This window comes from Phocoena sinus, chromosome 20 (genome assembly GCF_008692025.1).
Source record: "Phocoena sinus isolate mPhoSin1 chromosome 20, mPhoSin1.pri, whole genome shotgun sequence".
NCBI classification, from domain to species: Eukaryota; Metazoa; Chordata; class Mammalia; order Artiodactyla; family Phocoenidae; genus Phocoena; species Phocoena sinus.
Window position 1 is genome coordinate 53,665,580 of NC_045782.1, and position 12,254 is coordinate 53,677,833.

At 45.6% G+C, this 12,254-nt stretch overlaps 1 protein-coding gene across 19 annotated transcripts in view; it reads left to right on the forward strand.

The window, feature by feature from the left end:
• SLC39A11 (solute carrier family 39 member 11) overlaps positions 1 to 12,254 on the forward strand; it is a 431,349-nt gene that overhangs the window by 252,664 nt on the left and 166,431 nt on the right. The window lies entirely within an intron of this gene.

Below are 12,254 nucleotides of genomic sequence, written 5' to 3' on the forward strand. Positions count from 1 at the left end.
ACCTTCCTCCTCTCCTCTCTCCACGGCGATCTGCTCTGTCTTTCTCTCCTACCGTGTTTGAGATACATGCACCCTCCTGGGTGTTGTGGCTGTGCGGTTTCTTCCCTCCCCCCAGTTTATTCAACCTGCAGCCACTGTAACATCCCTTAGTTTCATTCGGGGTATAAAAGGATTCGGCCTTGTTTTCAGGGGAAAGAATCAGCTATGAATGGGTGCCGAGCCCTACCGTCTCAGTCCAGCTTGCTCTGTCCACTGTTGGGTGGGAGACCCTGGCTGTGCCCTTTCTCCTCGGGGAGGGGCAGGGGCAGGGCTGGGGCCCTAGCTCAGCGTGGCCAATACAGACAGCACCCGCAGTGGGCCCCCGCCCCATCAGGAGCACTTCTGCTCATTTGTCGACGGCTCTCTCTCTTTCCTCTCAGGGTTGCCCCTGGTGGTGTCTCTGGGGGCAAGGTTTTGAAGGTGAAAGCAGGAGACAGACACCTCCATTTTTTTTTTTTTCCTGGGCTGATAACTTCCGGCTCCTGTATCAGCTCCAACGGGAAAGATGTACAGGACCTGGAGCTACCAAGCAGCGGGGTCTTCCCCTTTCTCCTGGCGTGAGGGTTGCTCAGCATCCCGAACAACCTTGGAGATAGATGTCCCGGCACTTCCTCCTACTGAGCGTCGGGCCTTGCTGAGGAGGAAGCTCCCGCCCCGCCCCCCGCCCCTGTTTAGGTGTAGAATTGGGTCTGGGGTGCGGGGAGAGTGAGCGTAGATGTCGCCGCATCCGTCAGGGGAGTTGGAGTGGACTCGGGAGTTTTCTCTTTTCTTCGGAGAGAAAACCATCCATGCTCATCTCTCCCGCAGGCTTGCTTTCCCTGGGCAAACATTTAAGTGGTTATTTCCCACCTACTAGTCTCTTGTTCCACCGTTAGCCGTCAAGACTTTCTTGCAACTGTGGTTTTTGTCTTTATCAAAAAAAAAAAAAAAAAAAGAGCTTGCAGTTGAAAGGGAGGGAAACCCAGACTAGCCAGAGGAAGAAAGGAGAATGCATTTTCAGGACCTTGAATCCAAGGGCGATGAGATCAGTGGGGCCTCGTGGGCACTGCAATTAGGAAATGCAAAGCTGAGGGCCCGTGTTTATTCATTCTGCTCTGCCTCTCCACCAAGGCCTCTCACTGCAGCTTTCCTTCTGTTTTCTTCACTCTGCAAACACGCTTTGCCAGCTGTGCCACAGCGAGTTAAGGGCTACCCCACAGCTCCCAGGGTGCTGTGTTCTCAGTTCGAGAGAACGGTCGAGTCTGAGAATCTGGCAGAGTTGGTGAGTGGGACCTGCCTGGTCCAGGTGACCCACTCCTGGGGAGCATGGTGGAGCACGCCTGTGTCCCAGGCTCTCCCGCCTGGGGGAAGGCACCCTCAGAGGGTGTGGCTGGGGTGTGGGTGGAGGTCTGGGCCCCCCTCCCCCGCCAGAAGATCTGTAAGTCTCGGATTTAGGTCTCCGCTTCCAGCTCCCCTTCCCTCCAGGACTCTGTCCTCTGGATGGGATCACCTGCCTGTTCCTGGGCCCCGGCATCCGGCACTCTCACAGGCCTCCCCGCTGCAGATCGCCCAGTGATAGGCATCATCTCTGCAGCCAGGAAAGGGGGGTGGCCGGGGATTTGGGGAGGTAGTTAGAGGAAGGATATCATAGGCTCATTAGCAGGCAAACCTTTTCCAACTGAAAGATCAGGGAGACCGGAAAATGATGCTTCGGACCAATCAACAGCGACGCTGTCTTTGGAGCCACTTAACAGTCAACCACAGATCTGCAGGAGAGTGTGGCCCGAGGAGGAGGGGAGGGAGGGGCCTCTCTGCATCCGGAGAGCCTCCGGGGCTGTGTAGGGCCAGCCTCTCGGCTTCTTCCTTCGCTTGGGCATTGAACCGACATTGAAGATGGATGAGTGGTGGTTTGGGGTCTGCCCATGGTGCTTCGCAAGTGCACTGATTGCTTCAGGGCACACCGTTTTTCAGAGGTAAAGCCAGGAATAATTTCCTGCCTTAGTGCCATGTGACCCCCCAGCAGTTATCCTGAGACCCTTGCAGGTGGATGAAGAGAGTCTGGACAGGAATATCTACCCACCTGTACTGTGAGAGCAGTGACAAGGTGCAGGCCATTCAGAGATATTCCAGGGCTCTGCCTGTTAGGGAGAAGCGGATGGCGTTTCCAAAGCCTCTGCGTGGATTGACATCACAGGCAGAGAGAGTGCGGTCAGGCTTTCTCAGCGCACTCTGCTGACCCCCCGTGTTAGAATCACCGCAAACACTGATTGCAGATGTGATTCCTTCCTTCCTTTAAACCTACTTAAATGGACAAGGTAGGTTTTTTTAAGTGCAGATGTGTAGGAAAATCTACAGGTTATATTAAACAAAAAGAGCAAACTACGAAACTGGATACACCCTTATTTCTTCTGGGTAGGGAAAAGACTGTTGAAAAGGGCATAAATCCTGGTATTGATCTAATATTTTTTTTTCTGAAAGCCTGCATTAAGATCTGTGATCACTGGTTACCTAGGGAAGAGAGACTCCGAGTTTGCATTTCAGCCCTTTCTGTTCTATTTGCATTTCTAACCATGTATCTCTATGACTTTTATGCTTTGGAATGTCAGCACGGATTATCTGGGCAGTGGGATTACGTACCATTTTCTTTTCTTCTTTATGCTCTTTTCATATGAAGAAAATCAATTTTAAAAAATGCAATTTAGAAATAGGAATCTGCCACTGGCTTCCAGTACCAGATTCTCAGGGGAAGGAGCCCAGGGTTCCGTATTTAACAGGCACACCAGTATTTGAGAATGTAGGGGATCCGAGCATGCCACCCCAAAATATGCCACTTGGGCGTATTGATTATTTGGAGCTAAAAACACCTCAGAAATGGCAGATGCGGGACGCGCTCTCTGACCTCCCTCTTTCTACCTAAAAACAGGACATAAAATTGCCCGTGACAAGGAGACCCTCCCTGCATTAGGAAGGGCAGGAGTCTTCACCTCCAGAGACTCTTATCAGCCCAGAGAAGGCACCAAGGAATCTGTAACAGGCCTTCCTAAAACAACGCTTTTCCTCCATTAGTTCCCCTGTACATTGACCTTCTCAGCTTGTCATTCCTAAAAGCCTAAATCTCTTCTCCTTTGTCTTGTCCCTTCTCTACAAATTTGTTGTTCTTTGTTAAGGTGCTGCATAGGCTCCAAGTTCTAACCGCCCCTTTGAGTTACTCATCACTGAGTTTCCCCCATGTGTGTGCGCGCTGCACACGTTAATACTCTGTTTTTCTCTTGTTAATCTGTCTTTGTCAGTTTAATGTACAGGCCCCCGGCTCAGAGCCTAAGTGGGCAGAGGAAATGATTTTTTCCCTTCCCTATAAGAACCTGCCACTTAATTCCACTTACTTCTAAACGTACTTCTTGACAAATGCCCAGTCAGTAAGTGCTCTCTGCTGCTTACTTGTTACTTCCACTACTACCACTCAGGGGTGGCAGCGGTGGGGCACTTACTTGGGGGTGCCCCCCGGACATGCATGTTTCTGAGCCTTATCCCCAGGGAAATCACTGACTTTCTCCTCTGGGACCTGCAAGAGCAAACTCTCTCTTTTAAAGAGCTCATGTGGTCAGGCCAGGCCCACCTGGCACGTCTCCCTATCTTAAGGTCAATTGTGACTAATCACAGGAGTGAAATCCATTGTATTAACAGTCCCAGGGGTTATACAAGGTGTGTACACAGGGGGGAGCGGGTATCTTGGGTGCTGTCTTTAGAATTCTGCGTACCATGTGGATGCTAAAGAGAAGATTTCTGTTTTTACCATTAATGTGATATTTACTATGGATTTTTGATAGATACTTTTTGAAAGATACTAAAGATAGCTCCCTTATATGCTTAGTATTTTGCATCTATGTTCTTAAATGAGTATGGCTTAAAATTGTTTATCTCTTATGTTGTATTTCTCTGGTTTGAATATTAAGGTGATACCAGTCTCATCCAGAGGTGGGGTGTTTTGCTTTTTCTTCCTTCCCCCCCCACCTCAGTTACTTCTCTGGAATAGCAAACTTGAGATCGAGATTATTTAATCCTTGATAATTTGTGAATATAAGTGATAAAAAAAAAGCTTTTCCTATACTCTTAAGTTCTGTCTGGGGCATGTGAATTAAAGTGACAAGGGACAGATTAACAGGAGAAAAGCATACAAATTTTATTTTTAATTTTATGTGCACGAGGGCTCCACAGAAAAGAAATGAAAACTCAAAAAATCGTTCGCGGGCGTCCCTGGTGGCGCAGTGGTTGAGAGTCCGCCTGCCGATGCAGGGGACACGGGTTCGTGCCCCGGTCCGGGAGGATCCCACGTGCCGAGGAGCGGCTGGGCCCGTGGGCCATGGCCGCTGAGCCTGCGCGTCTGGAGCCTGTGCTCCGCAACGGGAGGGGCCACGGCAGTGAGAGGCCCGCGTACCGCAAAAAAAAAAAAAAAAAAAAAAAAATCGTTCGCCTTGAGAGCTTATGTTACCATTGTAACAAAAGGCAATAAATCATAGAGAAGTGACTAGACGAAAAAAACAGATTTGGGCTTCTAGGGGCCATAAATTGTGGGAAGACAAATACCTGGGGGAAACTAATGGTAGATAAGGGCTATTTAGCAAGGTTTGTTATCCAGGTTCACGCCATCTCTGGTGTTTGCCTTTTCCTGGTACAGGGAAGGGAGACACCTTCACAAATGAAAATTTATATAACCTTTACAAAGGGAAAGTTATGTCCCACTTTTGGACTGAAAGGGAGAGGACAGAGAGTTCCTTCTGTGTCTTCTGTTCTGAAAGGGAGAGGACAGAGAGTTCCTTCTGTGTCTTCTGTTTCTCAATTGCCTTAAGCTCAAAATACTCCATATGCCATAGTGGTATATTTGAGGGAGGCATATTCTGATCTCCTTCAATACTTTTACCAGTGATACTGTCTTGCATCTAATGTGTTTGTGTATACATGTGTGCATGCATGGGTGCCTCGTCCAAAATACCAGAGGCTGTTTACCCTGGAGGCATGCTGTGGGTGTTGGCATGGCCTTGTTCAAGATGGATACTGCTTCTCAACATTTTCTTTTGTCCTTTTTATTTACCATGCATTTTCTTCCCTTTTTTTTTGTACTTTTTGGGGGTTGATTGATTTTTCTTTATCTCCCTCTTTTTTTTCTTAGTCTTTATTAGTTTGGAACTTTTTTTTTGGCCACGCCGAGGCATGTGAGATTTTAGTTCCTGGACCAGGGAGCAAACCCAAGGCCACCTGCAGTGTAAGTGCAGAGTCCTAACCATTGGACTGCTAGGGAACTCCCAGTTTGGAAGTTTTTTTTGTTTGTTTGTTTGTTTGTGGTACGCGGGCCTCTGTCGCGGCCTCTCCCGCTGCGGCGCACAGGCTCCGGACGCGCAGGCCCAGCGGCCATGGCCCACGGGCCCAGCTGCTCTGCGGCACGCGGGATCCCCCCGGACCAGGGCACGAACCCGCGCCCCCTTCACCGGCAGGCGGACTCCCAACCACTGCGCCACCAGGGAAGCACCCCCAGTTTGGAAGTTTTTAATTCAATTTCTTTCTTTTGTGGCTACTTTTACTTTTTTAACACGCATACTTGACTCAGTGACATTCAGAATCAATCAGTATCTCTACTCTTCTCCCTAACAATTGAAGGACCGTAGAATGCTTTAACTTGGTTTACCCCCTCATTGTCCATGTTATTTTTCTAATATTTTAGTTGTATCCTTTGCTTTAATACCTTCAAATTAGTCACTCGTATTGCTATTTCTTAAGTAGACTTTATTTTTTAGAGAAGTTTTAGGCTCACAGAAAAATTGAACTAAAGGTGCAGAGATTCCCCATACACCCGCTGCCCCCACTGATTCATAGCCTCCCCCATTATCGCCATTACCATGAGGGTCGTGCATTTGTTGCAACTGATGAACCTACGTTGACACAGCCTTATCACCCGAAGCCCATAGTTTGCATTAAGGTACATTCTTAGCGTTGTACGATCTATACATTTAGACAAATGTATAATGACATGTATCTACCATTATAGTATCATACAGAGTATTTTCACTGCCCTAAAAAATCCTCTGTGCTCCACCTTGTCATCTGTTCCTCCCTCCTACCTGCTGGAGAACGCTGACCGCTTTACTGTCTCCATAGTTTTGCCTTTTCCAGGATGTCATATGGTCGGAATCATACAGTCTGTAGCCTTTTCAGACGGGCTTCTGTCACTTAGTCATATGCATTTAAGGTTCCTCCATGTCTTCATGGCTTGATAGCTCATTTCTTTTTAGTGCTGAAGAATATTCCATTGTCTGGATGGACCACAGTTTATCCATTCACCTACTAAAGGATATCTTGGTTGCTTCCAGTTTTTGACAATTATGAATAAAGCCGCTATAAATGTCTGTGTGCAAGTTTTTTAACTCCGTTGAGTAGTAAATACCAGGGAGAAGGATTTCTGGATCGTATGGTAAAAGTATGTTTAGCTTAGTAAGAAACCACCAAACTGCCTTCCAAAGTGGCTGTACCGTTTCGCATCCCCACCAGCAGTGAAGGAGCGTTCCTGTTGCTCCACGTCTTCGACAGCATTTGGTGTTGTCAGTGTTCTGGATTTTGGCTGTTCTAATAGGTTTGTAACAGTATCCCATTTTTGTTTTATTTATTTTTATTTTTTTGGCTGTGTTGGGTCTTTAGTTGTGGCACGCGGGGTCTTCGTTGAGGCATGCGGGATCTTTTGTAGCAGCATGGGCTCTTTGTTGAGGCGTGCAGGCTTCTCTCTAGTTGTGGTGCCCGGGCTCCAGGGCGCGTGGACTTTGTAGTTTGTGGTACACGGTCTCTCTAGTTGAGACGCATGAGCTCAGTAGTTGTGGCTTGCGGGCTAAGTTGCCCCGCGGCGCGTGGGATCTTAGTTCCCCGACGGGGGATTGAACCCTCATTGGAAGGAGGATTCTTTACCACTGGACCACCAGGGAAGTCCCCCATTTTTGTTTTAATTTGCATTTTCCTGATGACATATCACGTGGAACATCTTGTCATATGCTTCTTTTCCATTTGTATATTTTCTTTTGCGAGGAGTCTTTTAAGGTCTCTGGCCCTTGTTTTAACTGAGTTGTTTGTTTTCTATGTGTTGAGTTTTAATAGTTCCTGGTATATTCTGGATAACAGTTCCTTATGCAAAGATTTTTCTCCTAGTCTGTGGTTTGTCTTCTCATTCTTGATACTGTGTTTGGCAAAGCAGAAGTCTTTTATTTTAATGAAATTCAGCTTACCAATTAGCATTATTTTTTTTTAAATAATCAATGGTTGCTTCTATTTTCCAACATTTTGCTAATTTCTTCACTATTGCTTCTTGCATTGCACTCCTTCCTGGATTCTCTTTTATTTTTCCTTTAATATTTCTTCACTTAGGATCCATGAAGGGAAAAATCTTAGTCTCATCTAAAAATATCTTTATTTTGGTCTGACCTTTGAAAGAAAAACTGAGTTGCTTAAATTTCTAGGTTGACAGAAATGTTTATTTCCTTTAGCATTTTGACAATATTATTCCATTTAGACTGCTTCCATCAAACTAAAGAACTGTGTTATAGGTTGTATATTCTCTGCAGGCATCATAAAAATCCATACGACAGCAGCCTTATTTCAGTTTTCTGGTTGCTTATACGTTTTTCACTTGGTGTTTTTTATTTTCAGTATGACGTAGCTTTGTGTGTGTGCGCGCACGCACGTGTGTGTTTGTTTTGCTTAAGACTTGGACTGCTCTTTTAGTCTGAATGCTTGTTTTATTATTATATTATTCCGGGAAAGTTTTTTAGTAATTATCTCTTCAAGTCTGCCTCTCCCTCATAGTCTTTATTTTCTTCTCCTGCAACAGTTATTATAACTTAGATGTATATCCTGTGTTCTTATTTATCTCCCATGTGTCTTAAGCATTTCTTAACGTTGTCCATCCCTTTACTTTTCTGTGCTTTAGATCTATTCTCTAGTCCATTGATAAGTCCCTGAGTTGATCCTAGTTTACAATTTAACTTGTCTGTTGAGTTTTTAAGTGAAATGACTATAGTTTTTTATTTTTTAATTGTCCTAGTGGGTTCTTGTTAAGATGTCTGCTTTTTCTTTGTCACATGTGCTTCTTTTCTTATGGTTTTAATTTCTTCTCTTATATCTTTAATCAGGTTGGGCATATATTATATATTATATTTATATAATTGAGGTTCAGTTGTTGTATAATATTATATAAGTTACAGGTGTACAACAGTGATTCACAGTTTTTAAAGGTTATACTCCATTTACAGTTATTATAAAATATTGGCTGTGTTCCCTGAGTTGTACAATATATCCTTGTAGCTTATCTGTTTTATACATAATGGTTTGTACCTCTTAATCCCCTATTCCTATCTTGCCCCTCCCTCCTTCCCTCTCCCCACTGGCAAACGCTCGTTTGTTCTCTGTATCCATGTGTCTGTTTCTTTTTTGTTATTTTCACTAGTTTGTTTTACTTTTTAGATTACACATATAAGGGATATCATACAGTATTTGTCTTTCTCAGTCTGGCTTATTTCAGTAAGCATAATACCCTCCAAGTCCATCCATGTCATTACAAATGGCAAAATTTCATTCTTTTTTATGGCTGGGTAGTATTCCATTGTATATATACCATATCTTCTTTATCCATTCCTCTGTTGATGGACACTTAGGTTGCTTCCATATCTTGGCTATTATGAATAATGCTACTGTGAACATTGGGGTGCATGTATGTTTTAAATCATGTCTGTTACATAAAGGCCATGTGTCTCCCTCTGTGTGTGTCCACTGGCTCCAATTCGTAGTGTGTCGTTTTCTTCTAGGCTTTGTAACATTAATCCTTCTCTAGTGGGCTGCATTTTTCCTTAAGGATACCTAGTGTCCCGCATTGTGGAAAACCCTTCAGAGTAGTTTTGTATTTGTTTATGTAAGACCTCTTTGCAGTAACATTAGCCTAGAACCAATTTCTACAGTGATGTACAGATTGGGGTTTCCTAGCCCATATAGAAAGCAGAGACTCAGAAGTCCGACCTGTTCAAAGTATAAGCCCAAGGTTTTAATTTTACAAGTATTTCTTTTTTCCTCCAGAGACCAGGCAGAAACATGTAGTCATCTTTTTTGTCCCTCTGTGCAGCTGGGTGGACTTTTTTCTCTAGCCCACTCTTCCACACAGGGACAGAATTTTATGACACTTGCATTTGTAGAATTTCACCTCCTACTTGATGTGGCCCAAGGCCCCCAGGTGGACAGTAACACCCAGGACCTATTCTTGGAAGCCTTGTTAATCCCTAGGCAGCCTCTGGGCTGGTTTTGTTGTATAGGCTCTGGTTTCTAGCCTCCTTATGCTTCCTGATTCCCTTTGTTTGTTGCAAGCTCAGATGTGTATTTGAAGTCCTTTTGATTTGTTTATTTCATGCATCATTTCTAGGTGTTTGTGGAGGGAGATTTTGGTTTTATCTTCATCTTTAATCTTGCTGAAAACTGACATATCTTGGGCAGAGACTTAAATCTGCAAACAAATTCTGCTACGTCTCGTCTTCAGTTGTTCTCCAGGTCCTCTGTGTCCCAGGTTCTGCCAGGCAACAAGCCATCCTTCACCCTCACTTCCTGCAGCTTCACGAACTTGTATCTTTTTCATGACTTGTGATTTGACGTTTCCATACATTTGACAAGGAAATGAAAATATAAACAAATGTCCACGATCCTGAAGACCTGACTGACGTAAGAGGTGGGTTAGGACTTCCGTTAAACTGTTAGGCTGGGAGGGAACTTTTGCATAGGGACTCGTTTTATAAGCGTTGAGTTCTTCGTGAATGTTTGGGGTTCTGAGCGTGTTTGTTTTCCTGTCCCACCTCGCAGCTTGGAGAAGGCATGCCCTGAGGGTGAGGAACCTAGGAGGTGTTTCCCATCTGCATCCAGCATATTCAGAACATGTGTTAGGGAGCTCACCTTGCAGCAGCAGGGGTCTCCTGTTAACCCTTTCACAGTCTGTGGCTCATTTCATGGGCAAGAGGCCATTTAAAGGTCCAGCTTTAACTGAGCTCAGCCCGCCCTGTGAAATACAGAGCTATGGGAAAACCCCAAATTGGTTGGTTTACATTTCTCACCAGGTGAATCTTGATCTATTTATATCAAGACTCCTCAGGGTGCTGGAGAAAAAGATAGAGATGCTTATGTTTGCCCCCGATTTGCCAAAGTCAACTCTCTAGGGACGGAGCCGAAGATCCTGCCTTTAAAATTCACCAGGTGATTCTCAGTCCTACTACCATGTGACAATATCTGTCCTGGGTTCCCGCAGCAAGGAGGTGATGGGGAAGCCAAGGCGTTCCAAAGAATCTTTGGGGCAAACAGAATTTCCTCTGAGATGGAGAGTTGACAGAGTGGGGTTCTCAGGCTGCCCTGTTCCTGAGTGTGCCGTGTGGGAGGGAGATTTGGCTCAGTGGTTTATCAAAAGCCTCATCTTCGGAGGTGATTTTGAGGGGTGGGTGGAGGGAGGAGATTGTTTAAAGCCACTTGGTGACAAGAAAAGACGGGGTGTGGGGAAAGAGGACAGGAGAAAATCTAACGGAGCACTAACTTCCTCGGGGTTTGAGTTAAAACGTTGCCTGGGTTTCAGTTAGCTGAGCACCTTCTTCCCCATCCCTGGTTAATTGTGGGTTGCCATGGCGGCAGGCACACTGCTATGTGTAGTCCACCCCTGCTACCTGCCTCTGGCACTGGCGGTCCTACAAGCTCTGCTGAGCCCAGACCTGACTTCTCCGCAGGCTGGGGGCTGCAGTGGAAAAATGGGGGACAGATTTTGGTGGGCAGGGGAGAACTTGCCAGGGGGGTTTAGGGTGGGTAAATGCTACACTCTGATAATTTCAAGAAAAGTGCCAGGTAGCTCTGTCTGGGTCGGATGTTCTGTTCTTGTTCATGTGCTTTGGACCAGAGTCAGGGACGTTTGGTGGGCAGGGGAGAACTTGCCAGGGGGGTTTAGGGTGGGTAAATGCTACACTCTGATAATTTCAAGAAAAGTGCCAGGTAGCTCTGTCTGGGTCGGATGTTCTGTTCTTGTTCATGTGCTTTGGACCAGAGTCAGGGACCGTTGAGCGAAGGCGTGGCACGTTATCCCCCAGACAGAGCACACCTCCGTGCCCCGTCCCCTCCGCACTCACTCCCCCAGCATCCCTCCATAGGTTTCCCCTGGGTCCCCTTGGAACAGGGTTTCTCAGTGTGGGTTCCTTGGGCTTTCTGCACTGATGCTTGCTCCCACGTTCCTCATTTGGTAAGTGGAGGTGATTACGGAATCGGTTATCCTAAGAGTGATTACAAGAGTGGGAACACATTTGGGGCATAAGGTGATGTGTTCCATTCAGTGCAAGGTGAGCAAAATGATGATAAGACCCACAAGTGAAGACACCCAGTGAACAGATGGCAAGAGACCAGGGCTGGACATAGCAAGCTCGGGGGTCCATTGCTAATGGGTTTCCATCGTTTTCCTGGATCCTTCTCTGTCCCCTAAGTTATGTTTTCTAAAGTGTCTGTCATACCTGCAGACTCCTGAGCCCTGCCCAGTTCTACCATGAGTTCCAAGAATCTGCACTTAAAAATTTCTTCTAAGGTACAAGCGTTACGAAAGTTATTTAGGTGATATTTCTTTTTAGATTTTATTTTCTTATGGTAAGCCTACTTAACGTGAGATCTACCCTCTTAACAAATTTTTTTAGTGTACAACACATTATTGTTGACTGTTGGTACAGTGTGGTACAACAGATCTCAAGAACTGAAGCATCTCATCGTGCCTAACTGAAATTTTATGCCCTTTGATTCTGAGGACAAAGAGTGTCACCTGCCATGTCCGTAAACAAAGGATGTTGAGGCCATCAAGCCATCAGCCACTGTAGCCACCCTGGACTGTGCACCCTGAGGGGATTTGGGATGGACAAAAACAGGAAACTGGCCCTAGATGGTTAAGGTGCACATCAAAGGCATGATTTCAATGAGCCAGACGCTTGCATCTTCCCATACAGATGTCGGGTTTTTCTTTTGATGTTCTGACTTTTTTTTTTGCAAAAATTCTTGTATATCCTGGCTCCCCCGCCTTGCCTCTTCGGAGCCTCCCTCAGAGCCATCTGAGAGGCTGTCTCCTGGGCTGAAGTCCTCAGCAAGTCCACCAAATACAACATAATTCTCAGCTTTTAGGTCATGCATTTTTTTTTCAGTCGATAATTTGTTAACTC